Genomic DNA, 20,981 nt, shown 5'->3' with positions numbered 1-20,981 from the left:
ACAAGTGAAGGGGTTTAGGAGAGAATTCCTGAATGAAGGGTTTTGGCAGATAAAGGCACAACCCATTGGTGCTGGAGCAATTAAAATTGGGATGGTCAAGAGGCCCGAACTGGTGGAGCACAGCTTTCTTGGAGACGTTTTGGGCTAAAGGAGATTAAAAACATAGGGAGGGATTCAAAAACAAGGATGAGAATTTTAAGTTTGAAGTGTGGCTTAGCCATGAATCAATGTGGGTCAGCACAGGGGTGAAGAGTGAAAAGGACTTGAGGTGAGGAAGGCCTGAATTGACAGAAGGTAGATGTGGCAGCTCTTTGGAAAAGTTTAGAAATAACAAAGATATGGATGCGGATTTCTGTGGGATGATCGGAAGCAGGGACAGAGTCAGTTACTGTTCCACAGGCCCCCAATAGGTGGTCTTAGTGATGCTGTGGATAAGTGGCTTGGTGTCAAATTTTGTCTAATAGTGTTCCTATGAAATGTCTTGCGATGTCTTTACATTAAAGGTGTTCTATAAATGTTGTGAATCTAAAGCATATAAGTTCAGGACTGAGAACAAAATACAGAAAAAGCCTACAATTATATAGCATCTTTCACGATCTCAGAATGTCTGACAAAATACTTTTGAAGTGTCGTCATTTGTAATGTAGGTATAAGTACCATTCAACAATGTCCTACTGTTTAGTACAATGTGGTATATGTTGTTGTATAAAGAAATCTGAATCTAATACCCTAAACAGCGTGGGTTTCCTCCGGGTGCTCCGGTTTCCTCCCATAGTCCAAAGATGTGCGGGTTAGGTTGATTGGCCATGCTAAAAAAAATTGCCCCTTAGAGTCCTGAGATGCGTAATTTAGAGGGATTAGCGGGTAAATATGTGGGGGTAGGGCCTGGGTGGGATTGTGGTCGGTGCAGACTCGATGGGCCGAATGGCCTCCTTCTGCACTGTAGGGTTTCTATGATTTCATATGATAAACTAGAAGTCTGCATATTTATTGGTGCTCCTCCTGCTGCTGGCTGCAGTGAAGGCAGAAAAATCCAATCATTTTACACCATGACAGGGTTAATACTTCAGTACACACTACCGTTAGGTACTGATTGAAGTTACTCATTTTAAATGCAAAATAACCAAGACTTACAATGATCTCTTCCTTGGGACAGGGGCCTTGATAACTTTATGATGACGTGCCAGAGCAGCCTGCAGATACAAACTCCACAATAACTGACAGAAACGGACACCCTATTTTTCTTTTGTGTCGAACTTTGCTGAACAGACTCAGTGCAAAGGTCACCTGCGCATTTGAATATCCTGTTTGAAGTCGAGCAGGCAGTAGGATTGACCACATTGTGGACACGGTCAGGAGCAAAATGCTGGCCTAAAGCTTTTGGTATCAAGAGGCCAGCAGTGTGCAAACAGAATGAAGGAAGTGTACAACTTCACTTTTCAACGAAAATTAGGAATGATAGATTCAGGTTGTGGAATAAATGATCCAGAGATCTCAACTAATGATCTAGAGATACAAATTTAAATCCCACCATGACAACTTTAAAGTTTATTTATTAGTCACAAGTAAGGCTTACATTAACACTGCAATTAAGTTACTGTGAAATTGCCCTAGTCGCCACACTCCAGCGCCTGTTCGGGTCAATGCACCTAACCAGCACGTCTTTCGGACTGTGGGAGGGAACCGGAGCACCCAGAGAAAACCCACACAGACAGGGGGGGGGGGGGGGGGGGGGGGGGAAACGTGCAAACTCCGCACAAACAGTGACCCAAGGCAGTAATTGAACCCAGGACCCTGGTGCTGTGAGGCAGCAGTGCTAACCACTGTGCTGCCGTGTCGCCCCCATGCCGCCCACTGGGGAATTTAAATTCAATTCATCAAATAAAATCAGGAGTAGAAAACTGGCATCAGTAGTGCTGACTATGTAATTATCGGATGGTCATAAAGATCCACCTTGTTTGCTAATGCCCTCTCGGAGAGGAGAATCTGCTACCCTTACTCAGTTTGGCCTAGATGTGGCTTCAGAACCAGTGGACAGTGGTCGATTGCCCATTGATGTTGGCTAGCAAGACATCAGTTATTAAGTTGGTTCACCACACCTTCAATGACAATTATGGATAGACAATAAATGCTAGATTTATCAGCAATATCCATAACTAGAGTAAAAAAAAGTGTTACCATAGCAACATAAAAATAACATTAACACATCATATTGCATTTCCCCTAAGGATCCAATTTAAGGATAACATACACCGTACATGGATTTCCTTTGTTAAAGGCACAATGTCATCACAACAGTTATCAAATCAAAAAGCAATCCTTTTCTTGTATTTTTCAGTTAATTCAATTGCCTAATACTTGTCACTTGTTTTAAAGACATGGCAATTTGAACACTGAAAGGCTTCACTTATCATCTCCTGTCTCCAGAAAAACACAAGTGCCATGAAAATATTTGTAGGGATATAAATTTTAAGTAAACAGATATCAATTATTATTATTATTTAAAAAAAGCAGAAAATGCTAGAAACTCTCAGTGGGTCAGGAAGCATCTTTGAAATGAGAAACAAGATTACTGTTTCAGGTTGATGACCTTTCATCAGAACTGGAAAAAGTTTGAAACATAAATTAATAAATTTAACCTGCAACTTCATCAACGCAGTCCCATGACAATCAGAATGATGTAGCATGTATTTGGGGGAAAAAAGTGACTTCTTCCTTTCAATATATCATTTGTTATTCTACCACATCAGGGCAGATGTGAAAAAAGCTCATTGTTTCTATTCAGTAACCGTCAAGCTATCAGTCAAGGTGGCACAGCGGTTGGCACTGCTACCTCTGTGCCAGGGATCTGGGTTTAATTCCAGCCTTGGCCGACTGTCTGTGTGGAGTTTGAACGTTCTCCTGTGTCTGCATGGGTTCCTCCAAGTGCTCTGGTTTCGTTCCACAGCCCAAAGGTGTGCAAGTTAGGTGGATTGGCCATGCTAAATTATCCCTTAGTGTCCAAAGATGTGTAGATTAGGTGGATTAGCAGGGTGAATATATGGGGTTATGGGGCTAGCATTTGGGTGGGATGTTCTTTCGGAGGGTCGATGTCAACTCAAATGGGCCAAATGGCCTGTTTCTGCACTGTAGAGATGCTATTCTAAGTTTAATCAAGTACAGAGGCAGAGAAAAATGGGAGGGCAGGAAAGAGCAACGAGAAGGTCTATGATCAGGTAGAAGACAGATGAGTTTGAATGACAAAAGGGATGATAGTGCAAAGCAAAAAAGGGGACAATAGCAGAACAAGAAACAAAAGGATGTGTCTAGAGGAGGGTGGAATGTCAATAGCAGAAACATTATCGACAGATGTCATCCGAAAAACCGGAAGCAGAAGTTATGATCTGAAATTGTTGCACAGATTGTTGAATCTGGAAAGCTGTTACGTGGCCATGTTGAGCTCCAACAGTAGAGGAGGCCGAGGGCAGAGAGGTTAGAGTGAGAGTGTGAAGAATTACAATGACAGCTCACTGGAAGCTCAAGGCCACACTTGCAGTCTGATCAGAGGTGATTTGTAAAGCAAAACAATCACCCAATCTGCCTGTAGTCTCCCCAGTGTAGAGCAGAATGTATCGTGAGCAGTGGATACATATACCAAATTGAAAGAAATGCAGTAAATTGCTGCTTCGTCTGGGAGGACTGTTTGCGGCTGGGTCGGTGGGAAGTGAAGAGGTTTAAACAAGGCTTACATTGGGAAGAAGCCCTAAGGAGGAGAGAGGCTGTTATGGGTGATTGAATGTGATCAGGGTGCTGCAGAGGGAACAGTCCCTTTAGAGTGCTGAAAGGCAATGATGAGAACAAGACATGTTTTTGTTGGTGGCATCATGCTGGAGATGGCATAAATGGTAAAGGATGGTCTGTTCAGTGTGGATACTGATTGGGTGGAAGGTGAGGACAAAGGAGACAATATTGTCGTTCTGGGAGGGAAGGGGTGACATGAAAGTAAAAGTGCGAAAAATATGATTCACTCAGTTAAAAGCCCTCCCAATTATGGTTTGACTCAATTGAATCCTTGGTTCAGGATAAAGAAAGACACATTAGAAGCACTGCTATGGAAGATGGCATCATCAGCGCAGGAGAAGGAAAAATTGGGAGAATGAATAGAGTCCTTACAGGAGAAGGGTTGAGAGAAAGAGTAGGTGGCAGTGGCTTATTGCAGATATTGGTTGATAACTTATGGAGACAGAGAAGTTGAACATGGGAAGAGTAGACGATGGACCGAATGAAGAGTGCGAAATATAGAAAAAGGAAGCAAAGTTGATCAAATTTTGCATTTCCGGGAGAGACCAGCTCTGATACAGTCATTAATATACTGGAAAGGGAAATAAGGAAGAGAACCCGAGTAGGATTGTAACAAAGAATGTTTCACATATCCTATGAAAAGACAGGCAATAGCTGGAAGCCATACGGGTTCTAATAGCAACGCTTTTTATTTGGAAGAAGTGAACTGACGAAACGGAGAAGTTGTTCCGTGTAAGAATAAGTTTAGCCAGGCAGAGCAGTGTGGTGGTAGATGGGGACTGGTTGAGCCTCTGTCCAAGGAAGGAACAAAGAGTCCTTAGTCCATGCTGGTGGGGCTCAGGGACTGGGCATCCATAGCGTAAAGGAAATGGTGAAGGCTCAGAAACATGAAACTGTTCAAGTAATGGGGCTTTTCAGCAGAGTCACAGATGCAGGCGAGACAAGGCTGAAAAAAATAAAACTAAGACATGGCTTTAATTATATGGGGTAGAACAGGCACCAGAAAAATCTTGTTTGTGGATCCTGGGAAGAAAGTAGAAGTAGATTGTGCAGGGTTAGAGAACTATAAGGTTGGAGGCCACGCAGAGGAGGTCTCAAGAGATGAGATTAGTGATGGTCTGGGGAATGATAGTTTGATGGTTAGTGGTGGCACGATGGTTCGGGGGAGGGAGGATCAGCCATCAGATGTTGTCATTCAGCTTTCAAAAATTAGAGGAGAGTTCATCAAGCAAAAACAAGATTGCTTCTGTCAGCATGTTTACTGACAATATTAGGGTTGGATCTGAGACAACTGAGTTTAAGGTTTATTAATTAGTGTCACAAATAGGCTTACATTAACTTCAATGAAGTTACTGTGTGGCAAATTCAGAGGGAGGTAGATTAGAGCGAGTATAAATCAACATCCACTTGGTAAAGCAGCCTCGAGGCAATAGCAATCATAAATATGATTACTTTCATGTTCAGTTTGAAGACGAGAAGTCAAAGTGTTTTAAACTTAAATAAAAGGTAATTACAAGAATATAAAAGGCAGAGTTGGCTAAAGTGGACTTGGAAACTGGATTAAAGAGTGGGGCAATAGAGATGACGAGGCAGACTTTTAAGGAGATATTTAGTAACTATCAGCAAAGATTTAGGCCCATGAAAAAGGAAAGGCTCTTTGAGAAGGATGCATTATCCATGGCAAAATAAGGAAGTTAAGGATATAATCAAATTGGAAAATAAAGCACTGTACAATTCTGCAAAGGTTAGTGGTAGGTCAGAAAATTGGAAAGATTTTAAGGACTAGCAAAGAAAGATAAAGAAAAAAGGGAGAAATTAGACTCAGAAAGATAAAAAATGTATGTTTCTACAGCATTTAAAAAGGAAAGCAACTAGTAAAGTGAGTGTTGGTCCACTAGAGGGCGAGTTTAGGAAATTAATAATGAAAAACAAGGAATAACACAAGCATTCAATAGGTATTTTGTGTCGTCTTCGCTGAAGAACACTTGAAAACAAAACTTCCAAAACATACTTGAAAATCAAGAGCAAAAGGGAGGTAGATAAGTTGAAACAATAACCATCAACAGGTACTATTAGACCTAAAGACTGACAAGCCTCAGGACCTGACAGCTTGTATTCGGTGGTCTTAAATACGTGGCTGCAGAAATAATACTGCATTGGTTATCATCCTTAGATTCAGGAAGGGTTCCTGTGGATTGCAAAATAGCAATTCAAGAACAAGGTTTTTTAAAAAATTAGTTCTTAATATGTGGGTTTCGCAGGCTGAGGCAACGTTTATTGCCCATCCCCAATTGCCTTTGAAGGGGCAGTTAAGAGTCAACCACATTTCTGGAGTCACATGTAGGCCAGACCAGGTAAAGATGTCCTTAATGGACATTAGTGAGCTGGATAGGTTTCTATGACGATCAATGACAATCTCCGTAATTGACACTAGATTTTAAATCCAGGCTTGTTTTATTAATTGAATTTAAATCCCACCAGTAGTTTTTAAGAGTGGCAGATTTTCTTCCCTAAAGTACATTAGTGAACCAGGTGGGTTTTTTACGACAATGGTTTCATGATTATCATTAAACTTTTAATTCCAGATTTTTATTGAACTCAAGTTTCACCAACTGCCGTGGTGGGATTCAAACCCGGATCCCCAGAGCACTTCCCTGGATTACTAGTCCAGTTACAATACCACTACACCATTGCCTCCCCTAACCTTCATAGGGAGGATGTCGGGCAAATGTTTCCTCTTACTGGGGAGGCTAGAACTAGGGGATAGAGTTTACAAATAAGAGATATCCCTTTTAATTTAGAAATGAGGAGGATTGTTTTCTGAGGGTCATTGGTGTGTCAAATTCTCTTCCCCAGAAAGCAGTCGAGACTGAGTTACTGAATATGGTCAAGGCTCAATTGGATAGATAAGGGAGTGTTATGGGGGCAGACAGGAAAGTGCAGTTGAGACCACAATCAGATCCACAATGATCTTATTGAATTGTGGAATAGGCTCAATAGGCCAAATGGCCCACTCCTGTTCAACTCCTATGTTCCTACGAGTGAGGGGAACAGAGAATTTGAGACAGCCGATGTCACACCATTGTTCCACGTGAGAAGATTGGAGAGGGTAAGGTGCCGGAGGGAGGGTCCAAGTGGAACTAGAATTTTGAAAAAGAGAAAAGTGGTCCTGCTGTGTAGGATAGATTATTTTCCATTTCTTTGCTCGAGTGTAAGTGTATTTGAGTATTGCTGAAAAAGAAATGTCAAAACTTTTCAAGTTGCATTTATCAGGACATTTGCAAGAATATCAAATGCAAAGGGAACAGCAGTGTATACTCCATGTGAAGACAATGCTGATTGGTGGGCAAGTGGACTCTGATTGGTAGAGACGTTGTCATGGAGAATGTACCTGTTAACTGATGACTGCCAAGTTTTGTTTAAATTCAAACCAGGCAGGTTGATTCTGATTGGTCAAGACATTGCCCTGGAGAATGAACCAGAGAATGGCTGTCACCTATTGTATTCAGTTGAATCAGGCACAATGTGCATACATGTTCTAGTGTGTGCAAGTGTGCTACTGAGTCCGACCACTGAACTTTAAATTATAGAATCTACAGTGCAGCAGGAGGCCATTTGGTCCATCGAGTCTGCACCAACAACAATCCCACCTAGGTCCTTTCCCCCTAACCCCACATATTTACCCTCCTAATCCCCCTGACACGAAGGGTCAATTTAGCATGGCCAATCAACCTAACCCACACATCTTTGGACTGTGGGAGGAAACTCATGCAGACACGGGAGAACGTGCAAACTCCACACAGTGACCCGAGGGGTCCCTGGTGCTGTGAGGCAGGAGTGCTAAAAACAATGCCACTGTGCTGCCCAAAATGGTTGTCAGTGTAATCCTTAGCACTCTCAATTTGTTTAGTAAGTATTGTCCTTTTGCGGAATCACATCTAATGTTGGACACTGAGTTTTGCAGGCAAGGGCTGGTTGATTATGGTCTGTACTTGCCTGTTGCAAACAGCTTAAGGGACTTGCAGTTTGATATGAACATAGAACAGTCCAGCACAGAACAGGCCCTTCGGCCCACGATGTTGTGCCGAGCTTTATCTGAAACCAAGATCAAACTATCCCACTCCCTATCATCCTGGTGCGCTCCATGTGCCTATCCAATAACCGCTTAAATGTTCCTAAAGTGTCTGACTCCACTATCACTGCAGGCAGTCCATTCCACACCCCAACCACTTTCTGCGTAAAGAACCTACCTCTGATATCCTTCCTGTATGATCCGCCAGACTTTAGGCCATACAACCTACATATGTGGAGATAATAAACATTACTCATTTGTGTGATAGGCAGAATGTCTTTTTCCTGCTAAGCAGTGAACATAATGCATGTTGCTACAGCATACAAGTACCGTGAGATAGTTGGCTTCACCTGTTTGTCAATTAGTTTTTGAGAAAACTCACATTTCCAGGGTAATCAGAGATAGACGGGGCACTTTTCAGGACTGAAAGTACCTGCCTTAGGCCCATTCATGAGTATGCGCAATATGCAGCAAGCAATGATCTGTTCAGGGTAGCTATTATCTCACAGGATGGCTTTGCTGAATCCTATTCCAGCATCATGCTTGCATGGTGAGCAAATAGCTTGGGCCCTATTTATGAGTTTGCCAATAAGGCAAGACCCGAAAACTTTTTGGGTTTCACACTCAAACCACTGTGTGAAATGTGATTCTGCTCTGAGGCAGTCCCTGATGAACAATTGTAATGATGTGGAGATGCTGGCGTTGGACTGGGGTAAACACAGTAAGAAGTTTAACAACACCAGGTTAAAGTCCAACAGGTTTATTTGGTAGCAAAAGCCACACAAGCTTTCGGAGCTCTTAGCCCCTTCTTCAGGTGAGTGGGAATTCTGTTCACAAACAGGGCATATAAAGACACAGACTCAATTTACATGAATAATGGTTGGAATGCGAATACTTACAGCTAATCAAGTCTTTAAGATACAAACAACGTGAGTGGAGAGAGCATCAAGACAGGCAAAAAAGATGTGTATTGTCTCCAGACATGACAGCCAGTGAAACTCTGCAGGTCCAGGCAGGCTGTGGGGGTTACAAATAGTGTGACATGAACCCAATATCCCGGTTGAGGCCGTCCTCGTGTGTGCGGAACTTGGCTATCAGTGTCTGCTCAGCGACTCTGCGCCGTCGTGTGTCGTGAAGGCTGCCTTGGAGAACGCTTACCCGAATATCAGAGGCCGAATGCCCGTGACCGCTGAAGTGCTCCCCAACAGGAAGAGAACAGTCTTGCCTGGTGATTGTCGAGCGGTGTTCATTCATCCATTGTTGTAGCGTCTGCATGGTTTCCCCAATGTACCATGCCTCGGGACATCCTTTCCTGCAGCGTATCAGGTAGACAATGTTGGCCGAGTTGCAAGAGTATGTACCGTGTACCTGGTGGATGGTGTTCTCACGTGAGATGATGGCATCTGTGTCAATGATCCGGCACGTCTTGCAGAGGTTGCTGTGGCAGGGTTGTGTGGTGTCGTGGTCACTGTTCTCCTGAAGGCTGGGTAGTTTGCTGCGGACAATGGTCTGTTTGAGGTTGTGCGGTTGTTTGAAGGCAAGAAGTGGGGGTGTGGGGATGGCCTTGGCGAGATGTTCGGCTTCATCAATGACATGTTGAAGGCTCCGGAGGAGATGCCGTAGCTTCTCCACTCCGGGGAAGTACTGGACGACGAAGGGTACTCTGTCCACTGTGTCCCATGTTTGTCTTCTGAGGAGGTCGGTGCGGTTTTTCACTGTGGCGCGTTGGAACTGTTGATCAATGAGTCAAGCGCTATATCCTGTTCTTATGAGGGCATCTTTCAGCGTCTGGAGATGTCTGTCGTGATCCTCCTCATCCGAGCAGATCCTGTGTATAAGGAGGGCTTGTCCGTAGGAGATGGCTTCTTTAACGTGTTTAGGGTGGAAGCTGGAGAAGTGGAGCATCGTGAGGTTATCCGTGGGCTTGCGGTACAGTGAGGTGACCGTCCTTAATGGAGATGCGTGTGTCCAAGAATGCAACCGATTCCGGAGAGTAGTCCATGGTGAGTCTGATGGTGGGATGGAACTTGTTGATGTCATCATATAGTTGTTTCAGTGATTGTTCACCATGAGTCCAAAGGAAGAAAATGTCATCGATGTATCAAGTGTATAGCATCGGTTGAAGTTCCTGTGTGGTGAAGAAGTCTTGTTCAAACCTGTGCATGAAGATGTTGGCATATTGAGGTGCGAATTTGGTCCCCTTGGCTATCCCCATGGTCCCCATGACACCTCCAGACGCTGAAAGATGCCCTCCTAAGAACAGGATATAGCACTCAACTCATTGATCAACAGTTCCAACGCGCCACAGCGAAAAACCGCACCGACCTCCTCAGAAGACAAACACGGGACACAGTGGACAGAGTACCCTTCGTCGTCCAATACTTCCCCGGAGCGGAGAAGCTACGGCATCTCCTCCGGAGCCTTCAACATGTCATTGATGAAGACGAACATCTCGCCAAGGCCATCCCCACACCCCCACTTCTTGCCTTCAAACAACCGCACAGCCTCAAACAGACCATTGTCCGCAACAAACTACCCAGCCTTCAGGAGAACAGTGACCACGACACCACACAACCCTGCCACAGCAACCTCTGCAAGACGTGCCGGATCATCGACACAGATGCCATCATCTCACGTGAGAACACCATCCACCAGGTACACGGTACATACTCTTGCAACTCAGCCAACGTTGTCTACCTGATACGCTGCAGGAAAGGATGTCCCAAGGCATGGTACATTGGGGAAACTATGCAGACGCTGCGACAACGGATGAATGAACACCGCTCGACAATCACTAGGCAAGACTGTTCTCTTCCTGTTGGGGAGCACTTCAGCGGTCACGGGCATTCCGCCTCTGATATTCAGGTAAGCGTTCTCCAAGGCGGCCTTCATGACACACGACGGCGCAGAGTCGCTGAGCAGAAACTGATAGAGGACGGCCTCAACCGGGATATTGGGTTCATGTCACACTATTTGTAACCCCCACAGCCTGCCTGGACCTGCAGAGTTTCACTGGCTGTCCTGTCTGGAGACAATACACATCTTTTTAGCCTGTCTTGATGCTCTCTCCACTCACGTTGTTTGTATCTTAAAGACTTGATTAGCTGTAAGTATTCGCATTCCAACCATTATTCATGTAAATTGAGTCTGTGTCTTTATATGCCCTGTTTGTGAACAGAATTCCCACTCACCTGAAGAAGGGGCTAAGAGCTCCGAAAGCTTGTGTGGCTTTTGCTACCAAATAAACCTGTTGGAATTTAACCTGGTGTTGTTAAACTTCTTACTGAACAATTGTAATCAAAGAACCTCTGAAGGGTTCATACTCACCCAAACGTTTTTAAAGAAAATACGCAAACCAAAGGGGAAAAAGGTTAGCTGTGAAGTGCTACAGTTTTAAACAACACTATTTCTGCATTAATTTTGATATGTAGATATCTGCAGAAAATCTACAAGGTTTATGTGATTTGAAAATATTGTTGTTCTGCAATGTCTGAGTTCTCTTGATGGATCAGTATAAAAATGCAATGAACTGTGTGGAGTTGTTCTCAGACAGAGTCGGCTCCAGTTTCAATCTCTAATCTATCTTGAGTGCATTCTTCAGCGCAGTCGGAGACCATTTTGTGCCTCTGTTTGCTCTTTGAAAGCTATCCAATTAGTCTCATTCCCCAGTTTTTCCATCAGCAATTTTTCCTTTTCACAAATACATTCACTTTTCTTTTGAAAGTTGCCACTGAATCAATTTCTATCATCTTTTCAGACGGAGCATCGAGTTCATCGCAAACCACTGCTTAAAAAAACTCCTCAGCTCCCCATTAGGCTAATGGTTATGGGTACGTAGGAACACACATAGGCCATTTGGCCCCTCGTTCCATCATTCAATAAGATTAAGTGCTGGTTAAGTTTTATTTTTACCTGTATATAAGTTGGGTGGTTCCTAAACCCGAGACACTACACTTAGTGTCCCCCACCCTTCCACCTCCTCTAACCTAACGGGAGTGAGTAAATATCAGGGAAGCTCTTTCTTGGTGTATTAGCAAGTTATCTGGAGGGGATGGAAGTGAAGGCAGTGCAATGTTCCTCTTGCAGAATGTTTGAGGTGAGGGACGCCATCAGTGTCCCTGCCGATTTCACCTGTGGGAAGTGCACCCATCTGCAGCTCCTCAAAGACCGCGTTAGGGAACTGGAGCTGGAGGAACTTCGGATCATTCGGGAGGCAGAAGTGGCCATAGATAGAAGCTTCAGGGATATAGGTATTCCGAGGAATGAAGATAGATGGGTGACGGTTAGAGGGGCTGGGAGGAAGCAGTCAGTACAGGGATCCCCTGTGGTCGTTCCCCTCGGCAATAAGTATTTCGCTTTGGATACTGTTGAGGGGGACGACCTACCAGTGGTAAGCCACGGTGACCGAATCTCCAGCACCGAGTCCGTCCCTGTGGCTCAGAAGGGAAAGGGGGAGAGCAGGAGAGCAATAGTTATTGGGGACTCATTAGTTAGAAGGATAGATAGGAGGTTCTGTGGCAGCAAAAGAGACTCACGGATGTTATGTTGCCTCCCGGATGCCAGGGTCTGTGATGTCTCGGACCGTGTTTTCAGGATTCTTAAGGGGGAGGGGGAACAGTCACAAGTCGTGGTACACATCGGTACCAACGACATAGGTAAGAGAAGGGACGGGGATTTAAAACAGGAATTTAAGGAGCTAGGGTGGAAGCTGAGAGCCAAGACAAATCTTGTTGTCATCTCTGGTTTGTTGCCGGTGCCATGTGATAGCGAGTTGAGGAACAGGGAGAGAGTGCAGTTAAACATGTGGTTGCAGGGATGGTGCAAGAGAGAGGGTTTCAGTTCCATGGATAATTGGAGCACATTCTGGGGAAGATGGGACCTGTACAAACAGGACGGGTTGCACCTGAACCAGAGGGGCACCAATATCCTGGGAGGGAAATTTGCTACGGCTCTTCAGGGGGGGTTTAAACTAATTTGTCAGGGGGATGGGAAAAGGAGCTGTAGTCCAGTGTTGAGTGTAGTGAGGTACTGAGGAAGATATCAAGGTCGCAGGAGTGTACCGGCAGACAGGAAGGTGGGTTGAAGTGTGTCTACGTCAATGCAAGGAGCATCCAAAATAAGGTAGGTGAACTTGCAGCGTGGATTGGTACTTGGGACTACGATGTTGTGGCCATTACGGAGACAGGGTTAGAACAGGGACAGGAATGGTTGTTGGAAGTTCGGGGTATAGATGTTTCAGTAAGAGTAGGGAAGGTGGTAAAAGAGGTGGTGGAGTAACATTGTTAATCAAGGATAGTTTAACGGCTGCAGAAAGGCAGTTCGAGGGGGATCTGCCTACTGAGGTCATATGGGCTGAAGTTAGAAATAGGAAAGGAGCGGTCACGTTGTTAGGAGTTGTCTATAGGCCCCCAAATAGTAATAGAGATGTGGAGGAAGAAATTGCAAAGCAGATTATGGATAGGTGTGGAGGTCACAGAGTAGTTGTCATGGGTGACTTTAACTTTCCAAATATTGATTGGAACCTTTATAGGTCGAATAGTTCGGATGGGGCAGTTTTTGTACAGTATGTGCAGGAGGGTTTCCTGACACAATATGTGGATAGGCTGACAAGAGGTGGGGCCACATTGGATTTGGTACTGGGAAATGAACCAGGCCAAGTGTTAGATTTGTTTGTGGGAGAGCAGTTTGGAGATAGTGACCACAATTCGGTGTCTTTCGTTATTGCAATGGAGAGGGATAGGGCCGTACGGCAGGGCAAGGTTTATAATTGGGGGAGGGGTCATTATGATGCGATTAGGCAAGAATTAGGGAGCATAAGATGGGAACAGAAACTGTCAGGGAAAGGCACAAATGAAAAGTGGAACTTTTTCAAGGGACAAATACTGTGTGTCCTTGATAGGTATGTCCCTGTCAGGCAGAGAGGAAATGGACGAGCGAGGGAACCATGGTTCACAAAAGAGGTGGAATGTCTTGTAAAAAGGAAGAGGGAAGCATATGTAGGGATGAGGAAACAAGGTTCAGATGGCTCGATTGAGGGTTACAAGTTAGCTAGGAATGAGCTGAAAAAGGGGCTTAGGAGAGCTAGGAGGAGGCATGAGAAGTCCTTGGCGGGTCGGATCAAGGAAAACCCCAAGGCTTTTTACTCTTATGTGAGGAATGAAAGAATGACCAGGGTGAGGTTAGGGCTGGTCAAGGACAGTAGTGGGAACTTGTGTATGGAGTCAGTAGAGATAGGAGAGGTGATGAATGAATACTTTTCTTCAGTGTTCACCAAGGAGAGGGGCCATGTTTTTGAGGAAGAGAAGGGGTCACAGGCTAATAGGCTGGAGGAAGTAGATGTTCGGAGGGAGGATGTACTAGCAGTTTTGAATAAACTGAAGGTTGATAAGTCCCCTGGGCCTGATTAAATATATCCTAGGATTCTTTGGGAGGCAAGGGATAAGATTGCAGAGCCTTTGGCTTTGATCTTTGGGTCCTCACTGTCCACGGGGATAGTGCCAGAGGACTGGAGAGTGGCAAATGTTGTTCCTCTGTTCAAGAAAGGAAATAGGAATGACCCTGGTAATTATAGGCCAGTTAGTCTTACTTCAGTGGTCGGCAAGTTAATGGAAAAGGTCCTGTGGGATAGGATTTATGACCATTTAGAAAGATGCAGCTTACTCTGGGATAGTCAACACGGATTCGTGAAGGGTAAGTCTTGCCTCACAAATTTGATTGAATTTTTTGAGGAGGTAACTAACTATGTCGATGAAGGTAGAGCAGTTGATGTCGTATACATGGATTTTAGTAAGGCGTTTGATAAGGTTCCCCATGGTAGGCTCATGAAGAAAGTAAGGAGGTGTGGGATAGAGGGAAATTTGGCCGATTGGATAAATAACTGGCTATCTCGTAGAAGACAGAGGGTGGTGGTGGATGGAAAATTTTCAGACTGGAGACCAGTTACCAGCGGTGTACCACAAGGATCAGTGCTGGGTCCTCTGCTATTTGTGATTTTTATAAATGACTTGGAGGAGGGGGCTGAAGGGTGGATTAGTAAATTTGCGGATGACACCAAGATTGGTGGAGTAGTGGATGAGGTGGAGGGCTGTTGTAGGCTGCAAAGAGACATTGATAGGATGCAGAGCTGGGCTGAAAAATGGCAGATGGAGTTTAACCCTGATAAGTACGAGGTGATTCATTTTGGTAGGACAAATTTGAAAGCAGATTACAGGGTCAAAGGTAGGGTTCTGAGGTATGTGGAGGAACAGAGAGATCTTGGGGTTCATATCCAAAGATCTCTGAAGGTTGCCACTCAAAGGGACAGAGCCGTGAAGAAGGCCTATAGTGTGTACGTGTTTATTAACAGGGGGTTTGAGTTTAAGAGCCGCGGGGTTATGCTGCAACTGTACAGGACCTTGGTGAGACCACATTTGGAATATTGTGTGCAGTTCTGGTCACCTCACTATAAGAAGGATGTGGAAGTGCTGGAAAGAGTGCAAAGGAGATTTACCAGGATGCTGCCTGGTTTGGAGGGTAGGTCTTATGAGGAAAGGTTGAGGGAGCTAGGGCGTTTCTCTTTAGAGCAGAGGAGGTTGAGAGGCAACTTAAGAACATAAGAAATAGGAGCAGGAGTAGGCCATCTAGCCCCTCGAGCCTGCCCCGCCATTCTATAAGATCATGGCTGATCTGAAGTGAATCAGTTCTACTTACCCACCTGCTCCCCATAACCCTTAATTCCCGTACTGACCAGAAATCCATCTATCCGTGACTTAAACATATTCAATGAGGTAGCCTCCACCACTTCAGTGGGCAGAGAATTCCAGAGATTCACCACCCTCTGAGAGAAGAAGTTCCTCCTCAACTCTGTCCTAAACTGAGGCCCCTTTATTTTGAGGCTGTGCCCTCTAGTTCTGGTTTCCTTTCTAAGTGGAAAGAATCTCTCCACTTCTACCCTATCCAGCCCCTTCATTATCTTATATACCTCTATAAGATCACCCCTCAGCCTTCTAAACTCCAACGAGTACAAACCTAATCTGCTCAATCTCTCCTCATAATCTACACCCCTCATCTCCGGTATCAACCTGGTGAACCCTCTCTGCACTCCCTCCAAGGCCAATAAATCCTTTCGCAAGTAAGGGGACCAAAACTGCACACAGTATTCCAGCTGCGGCCTCACCAATGCCCTGTACAGATGCAGCAAGACTTCTCCGCTTTTATATTCTATCCCCCTTGCGATAAATGCCAACATCCCATTTGCCTTCTTGATCACCTGTTGTAATTGCAGACTGAGTTTTTGCGACTCATGCACAAGGACCCCCAGGTCCCTTTGCACAGTAGCATGTTGTAATCTTTTTCCGTTTAAATAATAATCCAATTTGCTATTATTCCTTCCAAAGTGAATAACCTCGCATTTGTCAACATTATACTCCATCTGCCAGATCCTCGCCCACTCACTCAGCCTATTCAAATCTCTCTGCAGACCTTCCGCTTCCTCCACGCAATTCACTTTCCCACTTATCTTCGTGTCGTCAGCAAACTTTGTTACCCTACACTCAGTCCCATCCTCCAGATCATTTATGTAAATAGTAAACAGTTGAGGCCCCAGCACCGATCCCTGCGGCATGCCACTAGTCACTATCTGCCAACCAGAAAAGCACCCATTTATTCCAACTCTCTGCTTCCTGTTGGATAGCCAATCCCCAATCCACGCTAACACCCTACCCCCAACTCCGTGTGCCCCAATCTTTTGTGAGGCACCTTATCGAATGCCTTTTGGAAATCCAAAAACACCACATCTACCGGTTCCCCTCCGTCAACCGCACTAGTCACATCTTCATAAAAATCCAGTAAGTTCATCAAACACGACTTTCCTCTCATGAATCCATGCTGCGTCTGCTTGATCGAACCATTCTTATCCAGATGGCCTGCTATTTCTTCTTTAATGATGGATTCCAGCATTTTCCCAACTGCAGACGTTAAGCTAACCGGCCTGTAGTTACCCGCCTTTTGTCTACTTCCTTTTTTAAACAGCGGCGTAACAGTAGCCGTTTTCCAATCAGCTGACACTACCCCAGAGTCCAGTGAATTTTGATAAATAACCACTAACGCATCCGCTATTACCTCTGACATTTCTTTCAGTACCCTGGGATGCATTCCATCCGGACCCGGGGACTTGTCCACCTTCAGTCCCGTTAGTCTACCAAGCACTGCCTCTCCAGTAACAATAATTGTATTGAGTACCTCTCCTCCTACCAACACTCGATCGTTAACATTCGGTAAACTATTTGTGTCTTCCACCGTGAAGACCGACACAAAAAACCTATTTAAAGTCTCAGCCATTTCCCTGTTTTCCACTATTAAATCCCCCCTCTCATCCTTCAAGGGTCCAACATTCACCCTAGCCACTCTATTCCTTTTTATATATTTGTAAAAACCTTTACTATTTTTTTAAATGTTTAGAGCTAGTTTAGTTTCATAATCTATCTTTCCTTTCTTTATCGCTTTCTTAGTCATTCTTTGTTGTTTTTTTAAAGCTTTCCCAATCATCTAAGTCTCCACTATTTTTGGCCACTCTGTACGCATCGGTTTTTAATTTAATACTCTCCTTTATTTCCTTTGTTATCCACGGCTGGCTATCCCTTTTCTTACAGTCCAATAGAGGTTTATAAGATGATGAGGGGGATAGATAGAGTGGACGTTCAGAGACTATTTCCTCGGGTGGATGTAGCTGTTACTAGGGGGCATAACTATAAGATTCATGGTGGAAGATGTAGGAGGGATGTACGAGGTAGGTTCTTTACTCAGAGAATGGTTGGAGTGTGGAATGGACTGCCTGCTGTGATAGTGGAGTCGGACACTTTAGGAACTTTCAAGCGGTTATTGGATAGGTACATTTGGCACACTAGAATGATAGGGAGTGGGATAGCTTGATCTTGCTTTTGGAAAAGTTTTGGCACAACATCGTGGGCCGAAGGGCCTGTACTGTGCTGTACTGTTCTATGTTCTATGTTCAGATCATGGTTGATGTGTTTGTGGTTTGGGTTCCACATTTACCATCTACCCCTGATAACCTTTGATTCCTTTTCTTAACAAGGATCTATCTCTGCTTTAAAAATATTCAGTGACCCGCTTTGACTGCATTCTGGGGCAGAGTGTTCCAAAGTCACACAACACAAGAAAAAAAAAAATCTCCTAATTTCTATCCTAAAAGGGTAACCCCTAATTTTAAAGCAGTGCCCTCCGAGTTCTGCTCTCACCCCCAAGAGGAAATATCTTCTCAACATCCACCTTGTCAATACCCTTTAGGATCTTGTGTACTTCAATCAAGTCACCCTTCACTCTTCTAAACTCCAGTGGAAACAAGCCCAGCCTGTTAAACCTACCTCATAAGGCAATCCGTTCATTCCAGGATCAATCTGGTAAATGTTCTCTGAACCACCTCCAATGTATTTACATTTTTGGTCTCCTTTATTTAAGGAACACTGCACACAGTATTCAAGATGCAATCTCACCAGTGCCCTGTATAATTGAAACATAACATCCTTACTTTTATGTTCAATTCCTTGCGTATTAAGGTTACAGGATTGTGACTTGGAGATATGCAGAGAATTTTTTATTCTTTCACAGAATATGGGCATCGCTAACCATCCCCAAGTAGGTGGTTGTGAGCTGCCTTCTTGAACTGCTGCAGGCTGTGAGGTGTAGGTACACCCAGAGAGTGGTGTTAGGAAGGAAGTTCCAAGATTTTGATCCAATTACAGTGAAGGAAGGGCAACATAGTTCCAAGTCAGGAGACTTGTAAGTGGTGTTCCCATGGATGGTGGAGTTGGTGGGTTTGGACAGTTCTGTTGAAGGAGGCTTGGTGAGCTGTTGCAGTGCTTCTGGTACAGACTACTGTCACTGTGTGTTATTGGCAAAAGAAGTGAACTTTAAGTTGGTGGATGGGGTGGCATTCAAGAGCTTTGCCCTTGATGGTGTCAAGCTTCTTGAGTGTTGTTGCACTTATCCAGGCAAGTGGAGAATAGTCAAGCACACTCCTAACTTGTGTTTTGTAGATAGTGAACAGACTGAGAGATGACACCTAACAGAAGCTTTATTTACACATGCTTCTAAAATGTCTGCTCTCATGCTTATGGCTTTTCACTTCAACTTAGTTTCTCTTCCTCTCTATAACTACACCCACGCTTGACTAATAGTGCAGAGAACAGTTAACAAACAATCACTAAAAAATTGAATACCACAAAGATACACAGGACTTCTCCTGAGATTACCATGGAAGTGTTATTTAGTATTACACTACTTAATACTTGGTCTCACTCAGAGATTAGTCAGAATAACCAAACTGACCGCTCCCATCACCCCCGACTCGACTGCCTACCTGACCACCCAACTACCCTCCCAGATGGCTGCACACCTGACCCAACTAACTCCCCAACTAGACTCGACCCAACCACTCTCCCATGACCAGACCACACCATCCACTCACTAACCCACACTCCCATTCATTATAAGTCATGAGACGTTAAGAAATTTACCCGAATACAGCACCTACTGTCATAAAGGGGAATCTCCTCTCCTTCTTGCATATGATATCACTAAGCGATTCTAGCAGAATGTCATTCTGGTGAAACATCGGCCCAATAGCATCTACTCCACAAAGCACCAGGTGGAGAAACTTAAACTGAGTAAAGTGCAAAACCCTCAGGATGAAGGAAGGCAAAATAAAATTCCACAGCAGAAATCCCTCTGCTAAAGTAGAGATACCAGATATGGATTCGAGTCACCAAGATTAGCTTTCGGTGATTAAGGCAAACATAAAATAATCTAGCAAATGTTTTACTACCACACCTTAAGTCCAACCTCTCCCACAAATATTTGAAATGCAAGATGTTTTTCTGCAGATATTTACATACAGAAGTATCAACCAAACACATATGCAACTGAAAGCTTCAATTCATTTACTGCAATACTAATTAATTCCCAAATAAGGGTGGACATTCAAAATGAACAGACACCTTCAAGGCATTTTCCTCTCAACAGAGACTAGTGTTATTGCTTTGTAGCTAGTATATGATTACCAGAACAATGCGCAGTTCTGTAGGCAATAAAAAAAAACTGAATCAAACCAAATCTGAAACTCTTGTTTGGTACCGTGTGCCTCCCTCCAACCACTGATAAGCACAGACTAACATGACACAAGAACATTTACTACAACTGGTATTAAACCGATCAGCTCCTGTGCCATTTTCACCAACAGGTGGAGAGTACAGTCCCCAGTACATCACCATAGAATCAGAGACAACATTACTTACTTTACCCTCTGTATGGTCTTGGTCAAAGTTTAAAAATCCAAGCTGTGTTCTGCTGCAGTAAAATATGGCTTCTGAAGATTGGGGAAGTGCTGATTCTGAACCACAATCTGTACCAAAGTGTTTCTGGGAGAGTCACACCCATATTGCTACAGACCAATCATTGCACCAGGTTTATACACATGCAAATTACGTGGGCGAGCAACTGGTTTCCTTGAACTGCAAGCAGGTGAGAGGGAAAGCATAACAACCAAACAAAGATCAAAATGCTGCAGGGAGCAAGACAATTACAGCCACTGGCAGCCTGTTGATAAATAAGTTCATGAACGAACATGTAAGAGCTCTGGAAAGTGATCATGAGAACTCACTACCTCTGGATGTTTAAAAAAGCAAAAAGAATAGAAAACGTACCAGCCTTGTGTACAGCCACTGAGGATCCACTGCCTTCTTGTACTGTGAAATACCCAATGCTAAAATATACCTTCCACTTTCAGTTTCCTTCATAAGGACACAATTCTATTAAAGTAAATGTACTAAGTCACAAAATAGAAGAATACAGGATTTCCTGCAATGACCTATCCTTATCATGATGTGGAGATGCCGGCATTGGACTGGGGTGAACACAGTAAGAGTTTTAACAACACCAGGTTAAAGTCCAACAGGTTTATTTGGTAGCAAATACCATTAGCTTTCGGAGCACTGCTCCTTCGTCAGATGGAGTGGAAATCTGCTCTCAAACAAGGCACAGAGACACAAAATCAAGTTACAGAATACTGATTAGAATGCGAATCCCTACAACCAACCAGATCTTGAAGATACAGACAATGTGAGTGGAGGGAGCA

The 20,981-nt window shown here is 44.1% G+C and overlaps 1 protein-coding gene across 1 annotated transcript in view; it reads right to left on the bottom strand.

Annotated features, from left to right (window-relative positions):
* The window catches only part of LOC144499570 (ETS-related transcription factor Elf-1-like), a 176,610-nt gene extending 156,389 nt beyond the window's left edge, over positions 1 to 20,221 (bottom strand). Inside the window, exon 1 of the mRNA XM_078221678.1 lies at positions 20,143 to 20,221. The gene's annotated coding sequence lies outside the window, so the exon portion shown is untranslated. The remainder of the gene's footprint in view (positions 1 to 20,142) is intronic.
* Between the last annotated feature and the right edge of the window lie 760 nt (positions 20,222 to 20,981).

Source organism: Mustelus asterias, chromosome 10 (assembly GCF_964213995.1).
Source record: "Mustelus asterias chromosome 10, sMusAst1.hap1.1, whole genome shotgun sequence".
In the NCBI taxonomy this organism is placed as follows: Eukaryota; Metazoa; Chordata; class Chondrichthyes; order Carcharhiniformes; family Triakidae; genus Mustelus; species Mustelus asterias.
Note: the sequence above shows the minus strand (reverse complement) of the source record. Positions and strands in the feature narration are given on the sequence as shown.